Genomic DNA, 26,432 nt, shown 5'->3' with positions numbered 1-26,432 from the left:
TTTTATAAATGTACAAGGTATAGCCTCAGATGCTCATCTTTCCTTTTTGAATGTCTGGGAATTTCGGACGATGTTTTAATTAATTTCCTCTTTTTTGCCCCTTTTTTACCCATTGGAGGTATATTTACTAAACTGCGGGTTTAGTGGAGATGTTGCCTATTACAACCAATCAGATTCTAGCTATCATTTATTTAGTACATTCTACAAAATGTCAGCTAGAATCTGATTGGTTGCTATAGGCAACATCTCCACTTTTTCAAACCCGCAGTTTAGTAAATATACCCCTTCAGACTCTATTTATCCACCTCTATAGCCCTATCTCTGGCAAGAATGGGTGCAAAAACAGTGCAGTATAGTGCAAATCCACATTTTTACATTGTTTCTTTGACTAGTTTCAGCAAATAAGAAACTAATGGGATAGTAGTGTGCATCCATTTCACCATATCTTATATATAAAAATCATTGGTCTGTTTGAATGTCCGGTTACGCATTCGGACACCCCTGTACCAATGGGATGAAACCAACGCGAAGTGGTCAAGTTGGATTCTGGTCAGGTTTTAGGGGGCTAGGGTCCAAATCGTACCTCCCATTGGTGTACGCTGGGCAGAACTTTGACCCGGGGAGCCTGTTCTGAGCCTGCATTCAGACACCCCTGCACCAATTGGGATGAAACAAATGTGAGGTGGTCCAGTTGGATTCTGGTCAGGTTTTATTGGGGTTAGGGCCCCAGTCGGACCACCCGTTGGTACATTGGGCAGAACTTTGACCCGGGGAGCCTGTTCTGAGCCTTTTACATGAAGGATTTGGACGAAAAATTCACAGACTGGTAACATTAGATCCCAGAAGATTTAATAGGGGATTGAGTCACGGTCAGACCTCCCGTTGATGTACGCTAGACAGAACTTTGACCCGTGGGCCTTCCACTGGATGGATTTGGATGACATTTAACATAAAAACAAAAACGACACTGGGCAGCCACCTCATGGGTATGTTGGAGAAGCTGCTAAGCTGGTAATTATTTTTAAAAGGTTGACAGTTACATCCAGCTCATTGATAACTTAATAACTTGAAAATTTTAACCCGGGCAATGTCGAGTACTTCAGCTAGATGTCCTTAAATGACAAGCACACCTATTATAATATAACCAAACCAATACTTTACAACTTTAGCTTTCACCCATCCGTGATCTCTCCCGATTCCACCCGGGATCCAGGAGAGTGACTGCTCTTCCAGGAGTCCTGGATGACTCCACGAAATTCGGGATCCCCCAGTACATTCCAGTAGAGTAGGCAAGTTTGACTTATACCAAACATTGAAATTTTCATATATGAATTGTAAAGGTAAATTACATGAACTTTACAGTAAAGTATTTATTTCCTCTCCAAAACAAACATCCCTGTTATATAAGAGACTAGAAGGCTAAACACACAAGCTGAATTCCAGAGTGATAGACAATAGAGAAGCACCATCATCCAAAGCAATAGATGTATTTTTTTAAATTACAAAATAACTAGCATGATGGAAACTGTTTCCAAATAGAGGTAACTACAGGTAATTATAGAGTTTTATACCTTATACAAGCCACACACAGCTTGATAGCTACAGTAGTAGCAGGTAATTAATTGATCAAATATTGTGTGGTCCCAAAACCGCCCCTGTCTGCTATTTCAATCAACATTCTCATTATTGAACAATTCGGTATATACAGTCAGAAGATAACCTCTTTGACCTGTGTGTCCTGATGTCATCCCATTTGGCCACTTATGTGTGCTTTACTAGGTTGTTGGACACATGACAGCACCTATAAATAATGGAGTACATTTTGGCTTTCAGTGAACAGTTATTACACATCTGAATTTCCCGCACATACTGTGTAGGGATCACTGAGAATTTTGAATTTGGCACCAAGAAAATAAAAAAATTTTTTTTTGCACCAATGCTTCACTTAAACAATGCATTGTTGAGATAGAACATGGGAAGTTAGAGAAGCACATGTGTTCTGCTACTTCCATTACAGAGGTAATACATGAGCTCTTTATTCACTGGTTAGTTATAGGCGTATCAGAGATGAACTAGACTTTGAGGATTTTTTTGGATCCAATCATCATCATCAGCTATTTATATAGCGCCACTAATTCCGCATCGCTGTACAGAGGACAATCCAGTGCAGATTTACTCATGGTCCCTCATGGCATTATCATGCATCTTCTACATAGGAATTCATTTAGTGTTCGGTGTGTTCCGACAGGAAGAATATGATGTAACGTAGCATGGGAAAGCATGGCATTTGCAGATCTATTGCTGCTTATCTATATCCGGATTGAAGTGTGGGCCCTATTCCCACCCAGACTCTGTAAGGTTTCCCCCAAGGCAGAAGCTGTCTACCCCTAGTCCCAGTCATTTTCTACAATATGTATTGAGAATCCACTAGCATAGAGGTAGGCAACCCGTGGCTATATAACTGTTGGAAAACTGTAAGATTCAGCAGGCACTGAGATTGGCGAGGCATAATGAGACTTGCAGTTCCACAACAGCTGGAGAACTTCTGGTTTTCTGAGGCTACACTAACCTATATTTGTAACTGTAAGTAGAGGACATGTTATAAATAAGTATGGTAAAAATTCAAGCATTGTGTTTGGACATGGAAAAACTAAAGCTGGGAACATGTTAGTCGAAGGTGCTATAACATTGTGCAAATGTCTTGAATTTAAATTAGCTAGGAACTGTGCTATCGTTCATTAACACATCTCCTGTATACATTAGCAGCTGTAGGTGCTAATTTTCTATAAGATAAGCTATCTGGAGAAGTAGAATCATTTAGAGAATACAGCCTTGTATATTAGGACTTCATGACTCCCAGACTTGAGGGCCTGCCGCAGATCAGGGTTTTTAGTTATCCAAACCAGTGACAGCTCTGTCAGTTATCATCAATATCTATTTATATAGCACCACTAATTTCACAGCGCTGTACAGAGAACTCACTCACATCAGTCCCTGCCCCAATAGAGCTTACAGTCTAAATTCCCTAATATACACACACACAGACAGACAGAGAGACGGGTCCATTTGATAGTAGCCAATTAACCTACAAGTATGTTTTTGGAGTGTGGGAGGAAACCGGAGCACGTGGAGGAAACACAGGGACAACATACAAACTCCACACAGATAAGGCCATGGTTGGGAATCCTACTCATGACCCCAGTGCTGAAAGGCAGAAGTGCTAACCACTTAACCACTGTGCTGCCCACGGTGAATAAGTTAGTGAATAAGTAATTTTGACTGCAATGGTTGTGTTTAATGATGATCAGAAAATCTCGCCATTGACCAGATCTTTGGAACCACAGTTGCCCAATGCTGATCTATATCAGGAATTCTTGTCCCCAGTATCTCATGCTCTCCACCATTCTTCCTCTTCTGCCTAGCAGTTTTTATGCTGAGTAGGATTCATGTTTTTAATTCATGAAAATAAAATCTAAGCGATAATAGATGAGTTCATATTCCAAAAGTACATTTTATTCAGTTTGTAAAGTCCAGCAAAACTGTACCACCCAGTGTCCAAATGATTTAAAATTGTGAAAAATTTGCTTACAAGGCAATAACTGTAAAGCATCTTTTTAGACCTAAAATAACGCCAGTCCAAATCTTAACTCCAAATACTAGCATAAACCTTAAAGACTAAAGGGGTATATTTACTAAACAGCGGGTGTGAAAAAGTGGAGATGTTGCCTATAGCAACCAATCAGATTCAAGCTGTCATTTTGTAGAATGTACAAACTAAATGATAAGTAGAACCTGATTGGTTGCTATAGGCAACATCTCCACTTTTTCAAACCCGCAGTTTAGTAAATATACCCCTAGATCATTTGATTATGTTTAAAAACCAACTCTCACATCTATATGTCCTGATGGCATCTGATACAGGATGACAGGCTGAGGTCGTAAAGCAGAAAGGCCAGATAAGCTGCTGTACACATAAGTGTCATCACTCCATCAGTGTGCTAGAAAAACATCCGCTGTCCGGATCCAAGTAACAAATATAAATAAGATTGTGGCACTAAATAAATGAATAGACAACAATCAGCCAAATTACAGATGACAAGGTAATTATTGTAATAGCTACGCTGCATCAGGCCCTCCTTGTCTTTTGTCAAGCAGCGCAACAGCACATGCAAGAAATCAAACTAGTTAAATGCGATGTGAATGCTCGTAAAATATGCAACGGTCCGGAAAAAAACTGCATGGAAGAGTTTTGATATTTCATTTACATATTTTGCAAATTTGCTAATTGTTATATTCTGCATAATATAAAAGATCCCCTATTACTTTTTATAGACATCCAAGGATTTATTGGAAAAGTGGTTTCTACAACAATGTAATAATAAGGACATTATACACATATGAATGTAGGTATATATTTTGCATATATTATGTCTGGTTTATTTACGATTATTATGTTTACTTGATCGTTCACTCTCCTTAAGGAACTACACAGCAGCCCACATGTGTTGATTCTTAGCCAGCTGAGTAGAGTCAGGAAAAAGTTGACACCCCCAGCAATTTGTAATGTGATTCCTCCTTTTCTTACTTGTCTTCGAGTGACTTCCCAAGCTTTCTGTGAAAAATATGTTGAGAGAAAGATGGGATGGAATTATTGGGGCTGCCATGGAGTTCCTCGTTGAAATGAAATTAACATGTAAACATAATTAGCTTATTTCCATTTTCCGGGCAGCCCACTCACATAGGATGTACCCAAGCAATCAGATATAGGGGTGGGGTCAATCAGGAAAGAAAAGAAGAAATCAGCCAAACACTGATGAATACATGCATTTAAACAGGGAAGGGCTGCCACATTTTAGCCCGGGGGGCAAGAATCGACTCAGCAGCCTATTAAGAACATTTTAAAGGAAAAAATTGCAGATGGCCCAATGACCCAGCCCCACTATGGGACCGGCACGGGGTGAGTTGCCCCCCAGCCCAGCCAGCCCCTGCACCTAAAAGAGATACATTGAATAACTGCTGAAGAATTTTTCTTCCAAATTGAGTGTCCTCAGAACTCCAGACATCCAGAAGATAGTGTCTTACAGGAAGTACAAAAGAGATTATCTGTTTTTCTGATATAATTTACTCTGGAGAGCTACATATAGAGCATTAAGGGAAGTAAGGCAAAAAAAGGAGTAAATGTTCTCCGGGACATACCATGTTACAATGCAAGGGGTGCAAATTAGTTTATCATTTTGCACGTAAGTTAAATACTGGCTTTTTTGTCATGTAGCACACACATACTTGAAAGCTTTATTTTTACACTGAAATTTAAAGTTGATCTAGGACATGCTCTACAACAACTATAAATCTGTCCCTACATTTTAATTGTACCTCCCCCTCCAATGCAACATGGTTTTGCCCAGGTGAAAAGTTATTTCCATATTGTTCTAACCAGATCTAAGGTATGCAATTTTTTCTTTCTTTCATTAGCTGCTCTGGAATCAGAGTTGGAAGTACAATTTTATGGTTAACAGGAAACTTGGAAATTACTTTAGGCAAGAATGCAGCACCACTTCTTTACCGTCGTTCTCTGAGTGTATGGTCAGAAATGGTTCTTTGTACTATAGCGCCTGAAGTTTTTCAACTCTTCTAGTAGAGATGGCTATCAAAAATATTAGAGTATGAGTGATCTGAGTGATACTTTCTGTAGGGGTTCAAAGGGTTCTAATGTTATAACCGCTAAAATAAGATTATCCAAGGAACCAAAACTTCATGCAAGGGCAAATTATTTTTGCTTTTTGAAAGATCATCTTGATTAGATCATCTGATATTCATCTTATATCCAAAAATACACTTAATGCTGACACCTGCATCTTCATTGTACTAAGGGCAGGGCCTTTCTGCAAATCTTCTCGAAGTAGGTCCAGTATCTGAGGTATGCAAGCATCCAATGCATTGGTTACCTTGGACCTGCACCAATCAATAAATGTTTTCCAAAATGTGTAGTATACTATGGAAGAATTCTTCTTTCTTGTCTGTAGTAGTACTTTAATCGCTTTGTAAGGGATACTTTTACTCTTCAGCAGTGACTGCGCAAGCGCCACATTATCAACGAGCAATTCTCTGAATTTGAGTGAAAATCTGGCTCCTGAAATTCTGAATGAGGTGGTAGAGGCCATGGTTGTTCTAAGTGCATCTCCTATAAGCGGTCTGTGAGGCCAAAAGGGAAGAATTGTTAGTATTTCCACTGCTTCCCCCTTTATTTTGTTCAGTGTATGTACAATTAGAAACAGGAGGGAAAACGTACCCCTGTTCCAACTTCCATGTCTTTTTCTTAGGGCATTTATTCCCTTTGATTTCGAGAAGAATCTTTTTACTTTTGTATTTCGTCTCATCACCATCAAATCTACCTGTAGGATACTGAACATCTCTATTATTTGTTGAAATACTTCGCTGTTCGGTGCTCATTCTCCTGGATGGAGCTGATAAGGACTGAGATAATCTGGCTTTTTGTTGTTGTTTCCTGCTACCTGAAGTGCTGAGAAGAACTTACGATTGTTTTCTGCCAATGATATGATGATTGGTATCTCTGCCATCATGTATTTGCCCTTGGCCTATTTATAACGGCTAAAATCGTCCCATTGACTGAAAAGATCCTTAGATGTTTCTGTTGCAATTAAGGCATAAAGTGTTATATTGCATGCAGCACTGCTCTTACTTCCAGAATGTTTGCATGTAGTCTCTTTTACTTTCAACACCATATGCATTTTATAACTTCTGTTTTCAAATGAGCTCCCCAGCCTTTGGAACTTACCACTGTCCATTCAGGTTCTGAGAGGGGTACTCCCCTTTCCTTTAGTGTTGGATCTTGCCACAAGTCCAGAGACTTTCTAGTGCTCTCTACAAGTTTCAGAGGTTAAAACAGAGTGGCGATTACATTGAGTATCTCCAGTTGTATATTCCTCATTTGCCAACTCACCCAAGGGAGAATACCTATGGGTGAGGGGCACACATATAAGAGCTTGAGACATTTCCTCACTGAAGGCTTCAGTGCGATTGAATTATGAGACAGTTGATGAATCTTTTGGATTTTATCTTGTGACACTGATGTTGCCGTATATCTGTGTTCCCTGTGAACACAAGAATCTATAGAAGTGCAGCTGTTGAGACAGCACAGTATTACTAATATATACTACGCTGAAATTATGATCCAGCCATGTTCCTGTAAAAAAAAACTAACCGTGACTGTCTTGGTTTTGGCACTATGTTCTGACTCTCCTATTTCCAGAATATTGTCTAGATATGACAGATCTGCAGTCCCTGTTTCCAGGAGAGCTGCCATCAAGACCACCAGTACCTTTGTAAATGTTCCGGAACAATCCAAACGGTCAACGTATAAACGAGAAATTGGTGTCCAAGACTGAAGAATCTGAGGAATCGATGATGTTGAGGTGGAATTGAAATGTGAAGATGGGTTTCCTGTAAATCTATTGATGTCAGGAAATCTCCTTCTATTGCTCTGAGAATGGAGTTTACAGACTCCATGCGGAAATGTCTTGTTTTTATAAACTGATTGAATCTTCGCAGATCTAGAACAGTCTAAAGCCTCCTGACTGCTTTCTACCAGAAAGAGCTTGGAGTAAAGGCCTGTTTCCTTTTTATTGGCAGGTATAGGACATATTAACTGTTTCTTCAAAAATATTTGCATAATGCTTTCATTTGCATCAGTGATTGTTGGCTCCGTGACTTTACAAAAACATTTTTCTTGGGCACTCTCTGAAATTCTGTTTTGTACACATTGCCACAATGTGACGATTAAGAGTGAGAAGTACTCCTGTATGAACAGTGTACCTTTGCATTTTTTTGCACTACACATTGTCACACTTTATGCAGGAAATATCACTGACTGGTATTAACGCAACTAACCTGAGAGGCGCGGAGTCTAACACACCACTGGTGTTCACCAGGGACCCCCACAAGGAGGTTTGGGCTTTGCTGCATGCGATGTGCAGGTCGCGGTTCTCCCGGGAAGTCACCAGTGCAGCGATTAGAGGGTAGTCAGACAGGCCGAGTTGAAACCAAGGAAGCGAGGTACCACGGGGAAAAGGCAAGAGAGTAGTCAGGAACGGTCCAAAGGTCAATACCAGTGCAGGCAACGAAGTACAGGGGATATCCGGAAGAGAGGTCAAACAAGCCAAGGAGTCAAATACACAGGAGGTCAGGAACTGGAAACAAACTAATAGCTGGAGCAGGTAGAACCAATACTCTGGCACTCAAATGGTGCCAGAGTGGAGTTTAAATAGTGGCTGGCAGGAAGTCCTCATGATGAAGTTCCATTGATCAGTCTCAGCTGATCGCCGGAGAAGCGTCTGGGTTGCCAGGCAACCGAATCGGCGCATCGCGCATACATACATACATACATACACACTTGCATACACACATACATACACACTTGCATGCAACTTTTTCAATCGCAAGTTTCCCTAAAGATTCCGTGCCACTCTGAATCAGGCCCTCTGTGTACTATGAGCACTCTGGGGCTGATTCAAAGTGAAACGTATGAACGTTTGCATATTATATCTTACAGAAAATCGATTTGCGCATTCCCAGAGAGTATAGCATATGCTCCTATGCAGACTTATTTAGTTATGGCACTTATGCCGCTACAGGGCACAAATCATGATGACATATCATCAAGCAGGCACGTATGCTCAGGATTTAGTTTCGCACACATCTTGAGATGTGCGTGGCTCTGCATATGTGAGGAAGTACACTCATTATCTATGCTCCTTTTTTAAAGAGTGATTTACAGCCCCTCTGTGTTTATGCTGTTTCTCAAAATTAGTAAACATTCTGGATTCCTCTTTAGCGTCCTCTTCGGTATCAGATGAACTTTCCCCACAAGAATCTATAGATTCCTTTGAAGACAATCCCTATACATTATCCCAGCGTATCCGATCTGGGATCTTGTCCTTTTAACTCTTTGAGTTGTGTGATCTAGATACCTGTCTAACATGGGATCCACTTTTTAAGGTAAAATTAGTGGTATAGTGGATAGATGTGTCTCATAAGGGGTTATTGGGGTTGATGTGAAACACAGTGTCACGGGCACTAGGAGTCTTTACCCAGGGATCACCAGGTGATAAGCTTACCAGAGGAGTATAGATGGTAATATGGTACTCTGGTAGCGGGGTGATCACGGAACAGGAGACAGCAGATGATAGAGATGCTCGGGAAAGTCTATGACTAGCAGCACTGGTAATATATATGTAGTAATACACGAGGAACTGAATGGACAAAGGACACGAGAGGGTAGTCAGTGGTCTGCGGTAGCAAGTTGTACCACTGCTATAGTGAGGAGGAATGTCCAACAGAAACGAGGAGGTGATGAGAGTCAGCGGTCTGCGTTTAGCAAGTTGTACCGCTGTCTGGGTGAAGGAATGGGATCCAGGTGAAGGTATCCGGGGAGTCAGTGGTCTGCGTTAGCAAGTTGTACCACTGCTATGTGAGAGGACACTGGAACAGGTGACACTGGAAACAGGAATCAGTGGTCTGCCTCTAGCAAGTTGTACCACTGAATATATATGTGAGGAGGAGCACGTGGAGAGACTGCAATACAGAGGATACACGGGCACCTTGAACTTGATCCACAATGACATGCACAATATAGTAATGACTGAACAGCACTGCAATAATACAAAGTCATAGAAACTATCCGGGCAAAAGATAACACAGTCAATGATGGCAAAAACCTCAGCGGATAGTAAGCTCCAGAGGAGAACAACTCAGTCCAGCAAGATATGCAATACACCAGCACAGTCAATGAGAAGTATGCATACCGTGGTTCAGGAGCAGGCTGTCAGACAGGAGTGCAGAGATACCTGAACGGCTGGAGGCCGGCAGGATGCGAAGTCCCTGGAGGGTGAAGCGGTAATCAAGTAGGTGCAGCGCACAAGTAGGTAGACCAGCAGGGGAACAAATACTCAGGAAGCAGTAGTATGTAGAACTGGACTCCTGGAGGACCCTGAAGAGTAGCGATGGTCTAGACGAGATGAAAGCAGTGAGGCGCAGATCTGATGCAGATTGGCGAGTAGACACCAGCAGGAACACTGAGAAGCACGGAGAGCGGATCAGCTGCTGCAGACACGAGTAGAACTGAGGAGTAGCAGGCAGCAGGACTCTGCAGGTACACGGAGGTAGCGGATAGCAACCAGCGGGTGCAACCACGATGAAACACGGAAGAGTAGAGCTGAGCTGGAACTGTTAAGCACGGAGAGCAGCGGATAGGAATCAGTTGTAGTAGTCTCGAGGAAACACGGGAGAGTTGAGATGAGCTGAAGACTGTAGCGCACGGAGGCAGTGGATAGGAATCAGCTAACAGTCACGATGAAACACAGGAGAGTTGAAGTGGTCTGAGGACTGTAGTGCACGGAGGCAGCGGATAGGAATCAGCTAACAGTCACGATGAAACACAGGTGAGTTGAAGTGGTCAGAGGACTGTAGTGCACGGAGGCAGCGGATAGGAATCAGCTAACAGTCACGATGAAACACAGGTGAGTTGAAGTGGTCAGAGGACTGTAGTGCACGAAGGCAGCGGATAGGAATCAGCTAACAGTCACGATGAAACACAGGAGCGTTGAAGTGGTCTGGAAACCACAGGAGTAGAAGTGGTCTGGAAACCACAGGAATCAGCAGCGCTGAATACACGAGGAAACACAGGAACACCTTCAGAGGCTCATGGGGAATGAGACTCCAAGATCAGGCAACGAGGTATGGACAGCAGGTGCTTTAAATAGGGAGTGTTGCCTGATCAGCCAATTAAGTTAAAGGAACAAGTACTGAAGGTTTTGAAAGGGCTGCGCATGCGCAGACCCTCAGGATGGTGGACGGCCACGGTTCCTAAACACACGGGAAGAAGCACTCACAGTCTGGTGAGTGACACACAGTCATTTATATTGGATCATTCACGTTTATAGATTTTGTTAAATCACTACCAATTCCTTTAGAGCATTATATACTGGTTACATTTGAGCCTAACAGCTTATATACATCTAAACCAAATGATTTAAGAATAACCAGTTTCTGACTTATTACAGTTAAATACATTTTCCACCAAACTAAAATAAATTAACAATAGATCTCTTGTCACTGGTACTGAGGGAGAATTACTTCCCAATGATTTTTGGAATATGTAAGTGTATGGGATTGCTATATTGATGATATATTTTGCATATGGAAGGGTGACGGAGAGATGTAGATTGCTTTCCATGGTTATATTAATTCTATGCTGCTTGATCTGTTTGCCATTAATTTTGATGAAATTGAGATTCATTTTTTAGATATAAATGGTCCTCTTATTAATTAAAAGGCTGCTGGAGATTAATTTATATGTCAAATCTACTGACAGCCATAGTTCTGATGCTCTAGAATCTATCTAGAAGTCTCTTCTAGATCACAACTCTGTAGATGGAAAATAATTGTTACTGAACCCAATAAATACAATATAACAATCTGAAGAGATAACAAAAGGGGCTATCCCAGTAATTTGATTGTATGGGAGAAATATATTATTTTTCTCTTATAGGAGGATCAAAAAACAACTAATGAAAACTAATTTGTGTAACATATATCCATTATTAATACATATCATCCTTTACCTGTCTGAGTACATAATGTGTCCAGGAGATATTGGGGTATCCTGAAAAAAGCCTACCTAAATGTTATTCAAATGAATGCACCATCTACGATATGTCATACATGTCAGAATAGTCTGTGAATTTTCGGTAAGGACAGATGTGGCTAGTGACAAAATTGTGGAAGATACACATTTATTTTCTAGATCATCACATAATGGAACATTTTCTTGTTGTGCACAATGTCTTGAAAGGTGATCATATATCTAAATACAAATGTACTATTAGATGATCTTACATCTGTCCTTAACATATCGCCTACTACCATCATCATCATCATCTGCTATTTATATAGCGCTACCAGTTCCGCATCACTGTACACAGAAATCACTCACATCAGTCCCTGCCCCATTGAGCTTACAGTCTAAATTCACTAACACACAGAGAGAGAGAGAGAGACTAGGGTCAATTTGATAGCAGCCAATTAAGCACTCTGTCAGGAACATGCTCCAAACTTCCGTGACTTTTTGTGTATTCTGTATGGGGTTACACATGATTCCAGTGCTCAGTCTCTGACCTATCTTATAGATCTGCTGAATCCTCCCCAAAACAGCGCTCTCACTTCCACACACTTAGGTTCTGCCATCACCTATTGAATAAGGGCAATAAGACCCTGATATACTGTCCCTCACTGGAACACTGTGCTCCTTGTTACACACAGTTAACAAGGCCTGCACCAGAAATCAAAGGGTTAACACTTAACACCTTAAGACTATTACACGAATGTAGTCACAGGCCCACACTAGGCCTGTTAGTGAAATGTATTAAAAACTCACGCACCAGCATTGAAAGGGTTAACATGGTCAAGCGATAGTCTTCATAACAGGCTAAGGGATTTGTTTCAGTTTCAAGGACAAGACTTATTAAATTTTTATATTTAATATACAAAGGTACAGGGCATTTAGATATAAAAACAAACTGATAACAATTGACAAATAAAAAATGCATAACAGTGGGATGAATTTACAGAGAATAAATTTACGTATGGTAATCTGTATGCCTGGGGCAGGCAGAAGAGATGGACAATCCTTCACTTAGATTGAACCCCAAGAGCTGACAATTTGTCCCTTCACATACAGGCTTTTTAATCCAACTCAAATGGGCTGACATTCAGAGGGGCAGTATTTATGCAAATGGTGGGGGGGCAGAAATGTCCCCTGGGTGTCAACTATGGTTTGCTCAAAAATATTCCAAAAGTTTTGACCTTTCTTAACTTCTCTCAGACATATCCCAGGGACAACATCATCATCTATTTATTTATATACCGTCACTAATAGACATAACTCCTCTTTCAATAAACTGGTCATAACCTCCGCACATTTACATACCAAATATGATGGAATGACAACAATATTAGTTCTGATTTCGAAAGACATGTGTCTACTGTTGTTTCCCTGTATAGCTGGTATCTATGCTTCACAATCCTTGTGCGGTATCTGCCCTTGAGAACTAAGTGGCACATTAATATACCAAAATATGAAATATGAAGGCATATTCTTTGAAGTTAATATTTCTATATTTTGTATTAGCCTTAACAGTTCTCCTAGAACATAACTTTCCCTAATTTACACCTTAGACCTTTGTTTTTACCCTGCCTAAGTAGACAGTCTTCTCCAAATAGGAAATACAGGATCAACGACAATGCATGACTGTGATCTGCATATCTTAAGTTAAGTTCCTTACAGAATGTCTGCTGAACCTAATTACCTCACACTGGGCTACCAAATGTTTTAAAGAAAAAAAACTTATCTTAGGGGAAGGCATGTACATATCTATACATCAATTTGATATTTTATTTGGAGCCCTGACGTTTAATATTCTATTTAAGCCCTCATCCTGACATACTCCATTTCATAATTTTATTTTCAAGTCATATCACTAGACCACGCAGAGTTGGTGACAGTGTTAAACCTTTAAGGAAAGAAATCCATGTATTACAAACAATGACTCCTAAAGGTTTTTTGATTGTGATTATGACTTATATTCATTATTACATTTTTAATTTTTTTTAAAAGACCTGTGACCTAATGTGGGGAATAGGTGCCATCTCCTGGGATAGATGGTAGTGAACAGCAGCAATGAAGTCACACAAGTCCAGGGTTTTCGGTACAACTGACCTCAGCCAGTTTTATTAAGCATGTTTAAAACAATCAAAACATAAATTACAGGCCTTGCCTGTCCAGCACTATCTAAATATTCATGAAGACCCTCTCTCTTGTGAAGGACCTTTTGTGCCACACACATACTAAACATGTAGACAATTGCTCACTATTAGCAGAGTCTCTCTCAGGAGGCATCCAACCTCCTCCCCAGGTCTGAGAGACTGAGCTGAGCAGCAGCCTTTTACTAGCACCACTCAGGTGCAGCTCCTAATTACATTGGTAACCTGGAAGACCCGGTTACAAGCCTAATGGATGGAGCCCGTCCTCTCTCTCTCCATCCATAACACCAGAGACCATTACCATAGTCTCCCACAGATGGGACACACATTTTGGGAAGCTTTTCCCACACACAAAAACAATCTCTGGTGTTTTAATGCACACATGGTAGAAAGCCTGGGACACATCTCTCTGCCATTCAGCACTGATCCACTGACTCTGTCACAGACCTTAATATTGAAGGTTCAACTTCTAAATGTTTTTTTTTTTTCACTTTTGCTATTTGTTATTATCTACCTAATATACTATTGCCCAATTAATTTTAATATATATCTGGTGATTTCTCAGAATAATGGTTTCTTGATTAACTGACTCATTAGGACTTGGGATAGGGAGGGAATGTATATATTAGAACATATCTAATATGTGATGCCTATGAGTACGGATCACATTTTTCTTTTAATTTTCATTTATTGCATGATTTCTTGCATGAGTTCATATTGCTGTTGTTCTGGTTAGCAAATGGCTATTTGTTCATTTATTTATTCAGTGCAATAGTCTTATTACAGCCCTGCCTCTGTGTATAAATCCATTAACACAGTATATTTCTACATAGCAGGCATGTCACTCACACTCACCTGGCTCAGAATAATGGAAGATAGAGAAGCATCTCCCTCCTATCATTGCAACCTGCTATAATATGAAAGCAAAGCTGTTGTTGTAGTTCTATTGGCTAAAACAAATGATACTATAGTTAAGTCATGAGAATTTTAAATCCCGAACTGAAAAGAGCTGTAATTATATTCAGGTGCACAACAATAGAAAAGCCAAATAGAGTGAAACGTAATAATCTTTATTTCAAATTTTTTGTAAGCTGCAGGTGCATAACCCATACAAGGCCAGTGCTACCAGTAACCAAACCTAGTGAACGAGTGACAATGTCACTCATCCAGTGTTTTTATACACTTGCAGCGCCTTTCCATGGAGCAGCAGTGGTTAACATAATGGAGAAACAGGTGGCAACTTCTTACATGTGAAGCTGTCGGCTGCTGCTCCTTAATGTGAATTTTGAGCTGTGAGTGTGGTGCTTGGCTGTGATGTCACAGAGAATGCCGTCCCCACTACCGCTTGCTATGATTAGAAACAGCTGGGATATAACACTGAAGGGGGAAACCATTTCGAAGAGGCACTTCCTAAGGTGCCCCCATGGCTTGTGCCAGCCATGAACCCATACAAGTTTCACGTGGTTAGCATGAGACAACAAAATGTTTATATATAGATAGATAGATAGATGGATAGATAGACCGATCATACTTGCCAACTCTCCCGGAATGTCCGGGAGACTCCCGCAATGTCCGGGAGACTCCCGCATTTCGGGTGAGTCTCATGGACTCCCGGGAGAGTATGGCAATCTCCCGCATCGGAAGTGGGCAGAATTAGGTCCAAAATGCCGTGATTCTCTGCGAAACGCGGCATGTGGCTCCGTCCCCGCTGTAAAATGACGTGTTTGCGTCATTATGTCACGGGTCCAAATGACGCGATTTTCAGAGCCCCGCCCCCCACACGCCCACCTCCCCTGGGAGGCTCCCGGGGAGGTGGACACCAACTACAAAAAGTTGGTAAGTATGAGATAGATAGATAGATATAATGCCTCATTCTGTTTGCATATTTTTCTATCAATGCTGAGAAGGAAACGACTGCAGAAGGTATATTCAAATGAGATTGTTCTTGGCTAACAGAGTAAAACAAGTGCCGTTCTACATTACTGTAACCAGACAAGTAAAATAGTTGGGAGGCAGAAAATCTATTACTCAGCTTCATTTAAAATCTATACAGTATAATAATGTATTAATAGATAATTGTTCATTAGTATAATCCTGGAGGAAAAGTTATTTTAATTGTTAATTACACCAAAAAATACAAGGGATACACCATCCTCTCTAACTTATTTATTAAAATATTAGGGCTATTCTTTATTGAATTGTGACTATTCTCAGCCACTGTAATGAATCTATGTGTAAAATGTGATTATTATATTTTAAACATTTAGCTGACAGAAAAATGTTTTATCCCTCTCAAAATAACATATTTATCCATACCTGATTAGTGAAGCTATGTATTTTTTCGCAGAACTGGCAACATAAGACTTACACCTACTTAATGCCCTTGAGTTTGCAGAGATTAAACAGTTTTGCAGTGAAATATGAACATGTACATTCTAAGGACCAAGAGATCTTCCCAAGATTGGTTCCTATCAATTCCCTTAAACATTGCCAGGATGAATGGAAAACTAAATGGAATTCAATTGTTTTATTATTATGATAAGTCTAATTTCAGTTATATTGTTTTTATTTATCTTTTTCCCCCAGAACTAACTGGGTAGTTCCTGGGTGGTTCTCAAGCAACGGGCCGCCGCTTCATGTATATTTTCTGTTCTATTAATTGCCTGTTTTTAGTTTAGTTTTATAGTTCACATTTTCATTAGATCGCACATCAAGGAGTTAGTCTTTCACCCCAAGTGCTTTATTATATGTAGCAAGTGTTTTGCATTAAACAGGAGAGTCTCACAATGTTTTGGACCCTGAAAGGGACATTGGGGTATATTTACTAAGCTGCGGGTTTGAAAAAGTGGGGATGTTGCCTATAGCAACCAATCAGAGTCTAGCTGTCATTTTGTAGAAGGTACTAAATAAATGAAAGCTAGAATCTGATTGGTTGCTATAGGCAACCTCCCCACTTTTTCAAACCCGCAGCTTAGTAAATCTAGCCCATAACCTGTTAGGAAATGGGTCTTATTGCTTGGCTCTAAAGGTTTTTTCTGCAATTTGAGAATTATGCCTACAATCTACAAAACAACATTTAAATATTATGGGCCTTAAGGAAATTAAGGCAAAAAAACGAGTAAATGCTCTCCGGGACAAACCATGTTACAATATAAGGGGTGCAAATTAGTTTATTATTTTGCCCAGGTGCAAAGTTACTCCTTTTTTTTATGCTTTGCTCTCCTTAATGACTCAGGCCCTATGCTCATAGCACACACACTGACACTGGTATTCACATCCACATTAAATTGTTTAAATCTGGTTAGACTAGTTTCTATCAACATATGCATAGAATAATTAAGCACTAGAATATATGGGTCTTCTTATGATCCAGTCCTTAGGTCCAATTGCCGAAAGACCAAATATGCAAATCCTGTGTGGCTAGCTTTAACGGCAAGAAGTCTTTTTTGCATAATTCTCATGTAAGTGTAAGGGAAAACACTTATTGATCATGTCTGAGTATATGACACAATCTCCAGCAGCAGCAATAATTCACATGCATGTATCGGGATTTATAAGAAAAATATAAACTATCTTTAAAGTTGTAAGAGTAAAGGGTAAGGGGATACAGAACAAAAAGGGGAGACAAAGGGATGGGGGTACATAGTGGGGAGTAGACATAACAGTGTATACCTAACCACAAGGCATAAACGTAGGTACATGTCAACAATAAGCCAATGGAGGGCAGAGGTGAACACAGTATTAAGAACTCAACTAGAAGCTAGGGATGGATCTGCCAAAAATATAAACTTCCCCACAATAATAACTTTATCTCAAATATTCTGTTACCTGATCTAACTTACATGTATGTTTGTGAATATCAGTAGGCGCTTTCTTATATAAGGTTACCTGTATTTTAAGTCACACTGTGAGTGTACATGTATGTGTGTGTCTATATATATATATATATATATATATATATATATATATATACATATATACAAGTTAACCCGTGCATAATACTCATGCATTCTAGTCAAATCAAGATACTTAAGGTCTTAAAAAGGTTCTTGTCATGCATTTGGGCCTAGCCCAGGCCTCCTCAGGGGAAGATCGTTACTTCCCGACGCAAGCGGCCTTTTTAATGTGTGTTCATGAGGTAAAATTACCTCACGAAAATGAGTTTGACCCCTCAACTCGTAAATTTAGCCTTTACTACCCCTCCCACGGGGGGAAGGGGGGATGATGGAAGTTAACTGACTTGACTATTCTATTTTTTTTGTCAAATAATGTCAGTATACCAAATTTCAGGTCAATTGGATGAGCCCTTTCTGAGAAAATAGTTTTTCCACACACACACACACACACACACACTAACGCACGCCTCTACACATGTGTGTTCATGAGGTAAAATTACCTCACGAAAATGAGTTTGAGCCCTACCAAATTTCAGCCCTTTTTGAAATTTTTTCCCCACACACACTAAGAATTTAGTAGGTCAGTGTATAACTCTGCCCAGCAGGTGGCGCTGCAACTTGTTTGTTTTTTTACACACACACACAGACGCCACTAAGCATTTATATATTAGATATATATTTACGTATATATATCTATATATATATAGATATATATACGTATATTCGTATATACCTCTAAGGACGATTGGAAGAGGTAAACTGTAAATTAATCTAAAACTCATTTAAGAGCAACCACAAAAGTACATCAAAGGCTATTTTAAAAAATAACCAGCCCCACTAGTTACCAAACTGGCTTGCTGGAAAGGTGGCATCCTATGACAGTGCCACATTGAAAGCCACTGTGTAACCATTCTACTGCTAATGTTTAACTATATAGATTACATGGCTGTGTTCTTCATGTTATGCACTTGTTAGCAATGGATGTGGATGAAGTGGCTAAACACACTAATTAGAAGGGTGTCCACATACTTTTGACCATGTATTTTAAGTCTCTGAGTTATTTATTAATTTAATGCCAATCCACTAGTGACCTCTTTAACATACCATACCCATGGCTGTCATGTTCATAATAATTGTCTGTGTTCAGGTACAGCGACAGTTTGGTTTCTTTCCCAGCTGTGCGGTTGTTGCCTACAGATATGACTGATTTAATACTTTCATCTTTAAGATTTTTTTTTTATTCGTTCCTAATGCGTAACCAAATGAATGCCGGAATATTCATTAGCTCTTTGATCTCTTTTCAATGCAGAAATGATTCTTTATGATGACTCATGAGACCAGTTTAAGCTCCCAGTTAACAATAAAACATTGAGATTTATGCAAAGCTACACTAAAATAATAATAAATTAAACATATTATTGCTGACTCTCTATAACTGAAAAGACTGTGTCTCTTTTAGAAAAGCTTTGATTAAGAAATAAAATGATAAGACATGCACTCTGCAAAATGTATAACATCCCAATTAACAAAAAGCAATATTTTAGTTTTATATAGTTGATACATTTTTATAAAGTCACAGTATACTCTGGCCAAGTCATTTGGACAATCACCCATGAACCCAACAGAAGTCCAGGTTTGCTGCACAGCTTGTTAGATGTGTCCCTATCACTGGGTCTGGTATCTTTAATGAATTGTTAGCATGGCAACACTTATAAGCAAATCAGTTTTTAATTGTATATGCCACTTAATAGGCAAATCATTTGTATGTAGTCTATTTAAATGAGATTCAAAGCAGTTTTGGGTGGAATTATCCTTTAATTGGGAGGTAGAGATGCTCAAACCAGCCTTGTATCAGTTCCAGAATATATTCATCGAATCGGTACAAACATTTCTCAAATTTTTTGAGCAGTTAAAAAAATCTAGCTGCATTTGACACAGATGAATGATGGTCAAACCAGTTCGCACAGGCGATTTCAAAACATTTGAGAGTAAATTGATACATTTTATTGGTTTTTAATTGCGAACCTTGATATGAACAGCACAAGTTGAACTACTTAGCAGTGTCTGCAGTTTGAAGGAAGCAATGCATTGTAAATAGAGCACTGTACTCCATTGTATTCTTGTATCCTCCCAAATGGTCAACACCCAATGTCATGGTACTTATCTACATACTTGCCTACATTTTGGACCTCCCTCCAGGACCAAAGGACAAATGCAGGGACATGACAACGTGATTTGCATCCTCATGGCCCGTCCCTACTGTTCAACAACATGATTGAATCCAAGTTCATGCAGCACCTGGGAGGTTAGGATAATCTCTTGGGAGTCCGGGAGAACTTCCTAAAATTCAACAGTCTTCCGAACATTCCTGGAGAGTAGGCAAATATGCCTATCTAGCGATGCTATACTAATAACCTTCATATCACACTAATTAATCACATTCAGAAAGAAAGTTATATCTACCTCTGAACTGTGCCTTGTCTCCCCTCTGGTAACCACCTCTCACTGCCGCCTACAGACTTTTCCTGTGCTGCTCCCCACTTATGGAATTCCCTACGACGCTCAATCGGACTTTCACACAGCCTTCAAATCTTTAGACGCTCTTTAAAAACCCATCTCTTTTTTTTAGAGTTGACCTTATCCTTGATAACACTATTCACACTAATGCACCCTCACAGCTGTCCCAATCTCCACTCTGAGTCACACTCGCTCCTCTTGTTTCAACTGCGCCCTCTTCCACTTAGAATGTGGGCAATCTATTGAGCACAGTCCTCCATACCCCTTTTCATATTTGCATTTATTTTGTCTACCTTGTGTGACACATTTCCTCTAGAAAGGTTAAAACAGGAAAAACTAATTTTCTACCCTGGTCTCAGAAATAACGATTTCCTGTCTCAAAATATACACAATATCAAAAATAAGTGCATTGGCAATTATATAAATAAGCGCACTGCGCTATTTCCTTTAAATAAATTTATACCATAAGTTATTTATCAGTGATCCAGTCACACCTTGTATGTCCCTGTTTTATGTATGTACTGTTTTGCGGAGCACTGTGGTGCCTTACAAATCTACGATAATAATAATAATAATATTCACAGCATATTCTCACAGTATATAAAATTATGTCATTACATTCATTAAACACATAAATCAAATCAGCCTTTTACAATTGACATGATGAAAATCAGAATTAAATTGGAGCACTCAAACCCATATCCACAGGTCTCACACTTACATATACCAAATGATGTTAAACTTTTGTATAACTTTTATTTTCAAGCAACACAATTAAAAAACATACAGTAAAAATCATAAACTTATGAAAGAACCACGTATTCGTAACACTCCTATCAGTAGGTGTTATTAGAGTGTAGTGCGGATCGTACCTGGTCTCCGGATGTTCTTCTTTAGTTCACGACACGGCAGTGGGGCAGTGAACCCTCAGGTCCCCAATACATCATCATCATAATCATTTATTTATATAGAGCCACTAATTCCGCAGCGCTGTACAGAGAACTCATTCAAATCAGTCCCTGCCCCATTGGAGCTTACAGTCTAAATCCCCTAACATACACACACACACACACACACATAGACAGACCGAGAGAGACTAAGGGCATTTTAATAGCAGCCAATTAACCTACCAGTATGTTTTCCTGGTCACTACTACTGTCACTCCAGTTCATTAGCTGTCTTTTTTATCTGTTTTCCTCTATATTCTCTTTTCACAATGCTCTTCAGTCCTCTCTCTGTTACTCTGCTTCCTTGCAGGGGCGCACGCAGGGGAGGGATTTCCTAGTCTCTGGAAACCCCTGTCCTACCTGGTGTCCCTAACTTTTTTTTTGTGTCCCTCCCGGCCCGGGTAAAGGAATGCGGGGGAGGGGCAAGGGGGGGGGGGGGTGGGGGTGCCACGAGCGGGCGACAGTCAAATCATTGGGGGTCAGTGGCAGCAACAGGCAGCCAATCGTGAGGCTGCCTGTTGCTGATTGGCCTCAGACAGGAAGTACTCACTTCACTTCCTGTCTGAGCAGTAAGGAGGGATGCAGCAGACGTGCACCTAAAGGTAGGTGTAGGTGTGTGTATGTGTTTTGGCACGGGGCTTGTGGCAATGTAGGGTGTGTGTGTTGGCACGGGGCTTGTAGCAATGTAGTGTGTGTGTGTGTGTGTGTGTTGGCACGCGGCTTGTGGCAATGTAGTGTGTGTGTGTGATGGCATGGGGCTTGTGGCAATGTAATGTGTGTGTGATGGCACAGGGGGCTTGTGGCAATGTAGTGTGGGTGTTATGGCACGGGGCTTGTGGCAATGTAGTGTGTGTGTGATGATGGCACAGGGGGCTTGTGGCAATGTAATGTGTGAGGTAGGTGGTGTCTAATGGGTGTTATTTTGTTTGTGGGGTTATGGTGGGGAAATTTAATTTAATAGTTGGGTTGATGCAGACTTATTAACGTAGGGTGGGATGATTCATTTAATATTGGGGTGGTTTGGGTGCTATTAATTAAACATGTGGCAGAGTTTTGGAAAAAGGATTGCTATTTCTTAAAAGTGAATGCAAGTTATTTAATGTATGGTAGGAAATAGGTTTATTTAATAAATGTGATTACAATTAATGTTTGGGTTGTTTGGGGGAAATAGGTCTTTTTATTAAAGGTGAATACAATTATTTTACAGTCGGGTTGGTTACAAGAAAGGGGCACTTATAATAAAACATGAGTTGTTTTGATTTAATATCGGATTGCATAGAGGCAGGAAGGCCTACTGTGTTCACTTATTGCTGGTATTTCTATATCTCATGTACCTGTTCTGTTTTCAAAAAGGGACCCAACATTCCAGGATCCAGACAAGCACAACTGAGCTTAGGACACGAGCAGCAGCAACAAGTATTGAAAGCAGGAAGAACATGTAGGAGAGAGGAGGACAGTCTGCCAACTGTCCTGATTCTGGTGGGGCAGTCCTAAGTTTGGAAACTGACCCACTCAGTCAGGACTTTGTCCCAACTAAAGGGACAGTTGGGAAGTATGTCCCACTTCACACAGCTCTGCTCATGAAGGGGGAGCTGCATGCAGCATTGCTCGTGTATTTAAAGGGGGATTGGAAGAGTTGGAGAGCTACCTAGCATTGTCTAAAATTATAGCAATGCCCCCATGCATGCTGGTCACGCCCACTGGTGGTGTGCCTTGGAAACCCCCCTCCTCAAATCCTACGTTTGCCCCTGCCTTGAATCACTGTCTCCACAGTCCCATCATTTTTCCTGTCACACACAACACAGAACCTTCCAGCAGTCCTCACAGACTGGGCTTTTCTGGGTCTTAAAGTCTCTCCAGTATCATGCTGTGAGACAGTCCTGTTTCACTGGGCCTTAGTGCCTAACAGTTTCTGGGTATCACATATTGCGGTTCCCAAAGTGTGCGCCGTGGCTCCCTAAGAACTTATCAATCCAGCGCCGGATCCTCCTCCTCACTGTTCTCACCGAATGCCGAACGTGACGCCATCACGTCCGACAGTGTCAGTGAGGAGCAGCAGCAGAGAGAGGACATCAGGACAGAAGACAGCAGAAAATGAGGAAAGCAGGTAAGTAAAGGAACGGAGAGTGAAGGGGGACAGAGTGAGATGCTAAAGGGCGGAGGGGGGCAGAAAGAGATGCTGAAGGAGGGGGACAGAGAGAGACGCTGAAGGAGGGGGGACAGAGAGAGACGCTGAAGGGGGGGACAGAGAGAGACGCTGAAGGAGGGGGACAGAGAGAGATGCTGAAGTTGGGGACAGAGAGCTGCTGAAGGGGGTGACAGAGAGCCGCTGAAGGGGGGGACAGAGAGAGACGCTGGAGGGGGACAGAGAGAGAAGCTGAAGGAGGGGGACAGAGAGAGACGCTGAAGGGGGGACAAAGAGAGACGCTGAAGGGGGGGGACAGAGAGAGACGCTGAAGAAGGGGGGCAGAGAGAGACGCTGAAGGAGGGGAACAGAGAGAGACGCTGAAGGAGGGGAACAGAGAGAGACGCTGAAGGAGGGGGACAGAGAGAGACGCTGAAGGAGGGGGGACAGAGAGAGACGCTGAAGGAGGGGGGACAGAGAGAGACGCTGAAGGGGGGGACAGAGAGAGACGCTGAGGAGGAGGACAGAGAGAGATGCTGAAGTTGAAGACAGAGAGCTGCTGAAGGGGATGACAGAGAGCCGCTGAAGGGGGGGACAGAGAGAGACGCTGAAGGAGGGGGACAGAGAGAGAAGCTGAAGGAGGGGGACAGAGAGAGACGCTGAAGGGGGGGACAAAGAGAGACGCTGAAGGGGGGGACAGAGAGAGACGCTGAAGGAGGGGGACAGAGAGAGACGCTGAAGGAGGGGAACAGAGAGAGACGCTGAAGGAGGGGAACAGAGAGAGACGCTGAAGGAGGGGGACAGAGAGAGACGCTGAAGGAGGGGGACAGAGAGAGAGAAGCTGAAGGAGGGGGAGGGGGACAGAGAGAGAAGCTGAAGGAGGGGGACAGAGAGAGAAGCTGAAAGGGGGGGCAGAGTGAGATGCTGAAGTGGGGGGACAGAGTGAGATGCTGAAGGAGGGGGACAGAGAGAGACCCTGAAGGGGGGGGGACAGAGTGAGAGCTGATGAAGAGGGGGACAGTGTGAGAGCTGATGAAGAGGGGGACACAGAGTGTGAGATGGCGAAGTGGGGGACACAGAGTGTGAGATGACGAAAGGGATCCAGGGTGATAGGGTGAAGGGGCGCAGTGGTATGATGAAGGAGCACAATGTGATGATGAAGGGGTCTAAATACATCTTACGTCATTTTGACCCAACTACTTAAAAAACGGGACTATCCGGTAATTATTTTGGCTTAGGGGTGCCTTGGAAAAATTATGGTGACCCTAAGGGTGCCTCGAACTGAGAAAGTTTGGGAATCACTGACCTAAACCATGCAAAATATATTATAATATATACAATATAGTTGTAAATCGAGACAAACAACTAAAGCAGCAGGAGCAAAACTGGAGGAGGTATATAATAATGAATATGGTACAATGTAATAGTCCATCTTTCTCCTTGGGCTTTGGCTTGTAAAAATCGACAACCATATACTGATATTATATCCATCAAATTAGATGAACAGAAATGGTGTGTTACTTAATTTTCTAAAGCTCCTGCTTCATGAAATTGATCTAAAAATACTGTGGGCCTCAGTCATTAAGGAAAGTAAACCATAAGAAAGGAGTAACTTTGCACCTGGGCAAAACCATGTTGCATTGGAGGGGGATGTAAATTTGAAATGTATGGACAGATTTATAGTTGGGGTAGGGCATGTCCTAGATCAACTTTAAATTTCAATGTAAAAAAACCTATCAAGTATTTGTGTGCTAGGTGAAAAAACAGCCACTATTTTCCTTACATGCAAAATAATAAACTAATTTGGACCCCTTGCATTGCAATGGTTTGTTTTGGAAAATGTTTTACTCTTTTTTTGCACTAATTATCCTAACTATGGGATTATGAGTGAATCTCTGTTTTCTTGCATTCATCATTCTTGTTATTTTTCATATTGTTTAAAGTAGAAGATGGGGAGAACCACCCTGAAATATGTAAACTTTATATTCAGTTGCAATGCTGCCTTTCCTTAATGACTCAGGCCCTATGTGTCTGACCTATAGCGAACTGTTTAACATTTATATATTGATACAACTGACATGACTATATATATGTATATGTATGCGTGAATGCTGGTAAAAGCAGGAAGATAAAGCGTTAAGTGAATTAAGCCAATATTACCAAAGGTTTCTTGTACGTTTTAAGAAGCACTGTATTTTTATGTCAAGATGTTTCCATCTCATTGGTATGGTTTGTGGACAGGCTTATAAATATTAAAGATTTACAATCTCTTTTATTACACTTTTACATGGCTCTAGTAATCAAGCTTTCAGTATTTTTATTAAACATTTTATTAAAGTAATGATATCAAAACATAAAATGGTACACAAAGTGTAGAAGAATGAAATGTACTGTATTTACATCTTAGAACAAAAAGGCAGTATAATTAGAATTATAAAACTTGTAGATATTGAATTGTTTGGAAAGGAAGGATCGCCATCTAGTGGCTAAAGTTATATTATTCAGTTATTCCTTAGCAAAATAACAAACTGCAAGTATAACAGGTTTGGAACTCCCATTTCTCAATGTTTTCTGTTTGGCCACTGTTGTTTTAGAATAGTTATTTTCCTAGAAATTGGATAAAATGCTGATGAGTCAATGATTACACTTTGCTGATATATTCAAAGATACCCAATGATATCCAGTATTTATTGTAAAAGAAAGTTAAATTTTACCTGCTACAGAGCATATTTTTCATCTTCATAGAATCAAAGTAAATAAAAAGTCAGTTTGGAATTATTTTAGTCATGTGTTAGTAAACATTTGTCTGTGCTTGTAATAGGTCTGGTTTTAAATTATTGGCATGACCATATTTTCAATAAAATGTCCCTTTAAAGAGACTCTATCCCTATATTATTTATTTTCCCTTAGCTTTTGTCTAATGTAATCAGCAAAAGGCGCGTTCACACATATGTGCTGGGAAAATGGGTAAACACGCATGGAAACTAATGTGCTCTAATGTGGTGCCTTTGTATGCATTGCCCCTGCACTTTTCATGCGTTGTGCATTTAAAAACAAAATCTACTGTACGGTTAGCAGACATTGACTTATGATAAATAAGGTGTGCTGCAT

At 40.7% G+C, this 26,432-nt stretch overlaps 1 protein-coding gene across 1 annotated transcript in view; it reads left to right on the top strand.

Annotated features, from left to right (window-relative positions):
• RGS7BP (regulator of G protein signaling 7 binding protein) overlaps positions 1 to 26,432 on the top strand; it is a 91,406-nt gene that overhangs the window by 47,396 nt on the left and 17,578 nt on the right. The window lies entirely within an intron of this gene.

The sequence above is a fragment of the Mixophyes fleayi genome, chromosome 1 (assembly GCF_038048845.1).
Source record: "Mixophyes fleayi isolate aMixFle1 chromosome 1, aMixFle1.hap1, whole genome shotgun sequence".
NCBI classification, from domain to species: domain Eukaryota; kingdom Metazoa; phylum Chordata; class Amphibia; order Anura; family Limnodynastidae; genus Mixophyes; species Mixophyes fleayi.
Note: the sequence above shows the minus strand (reverse complement) of the source record. Positions and strands in the feature narration are given on the sequence as shown.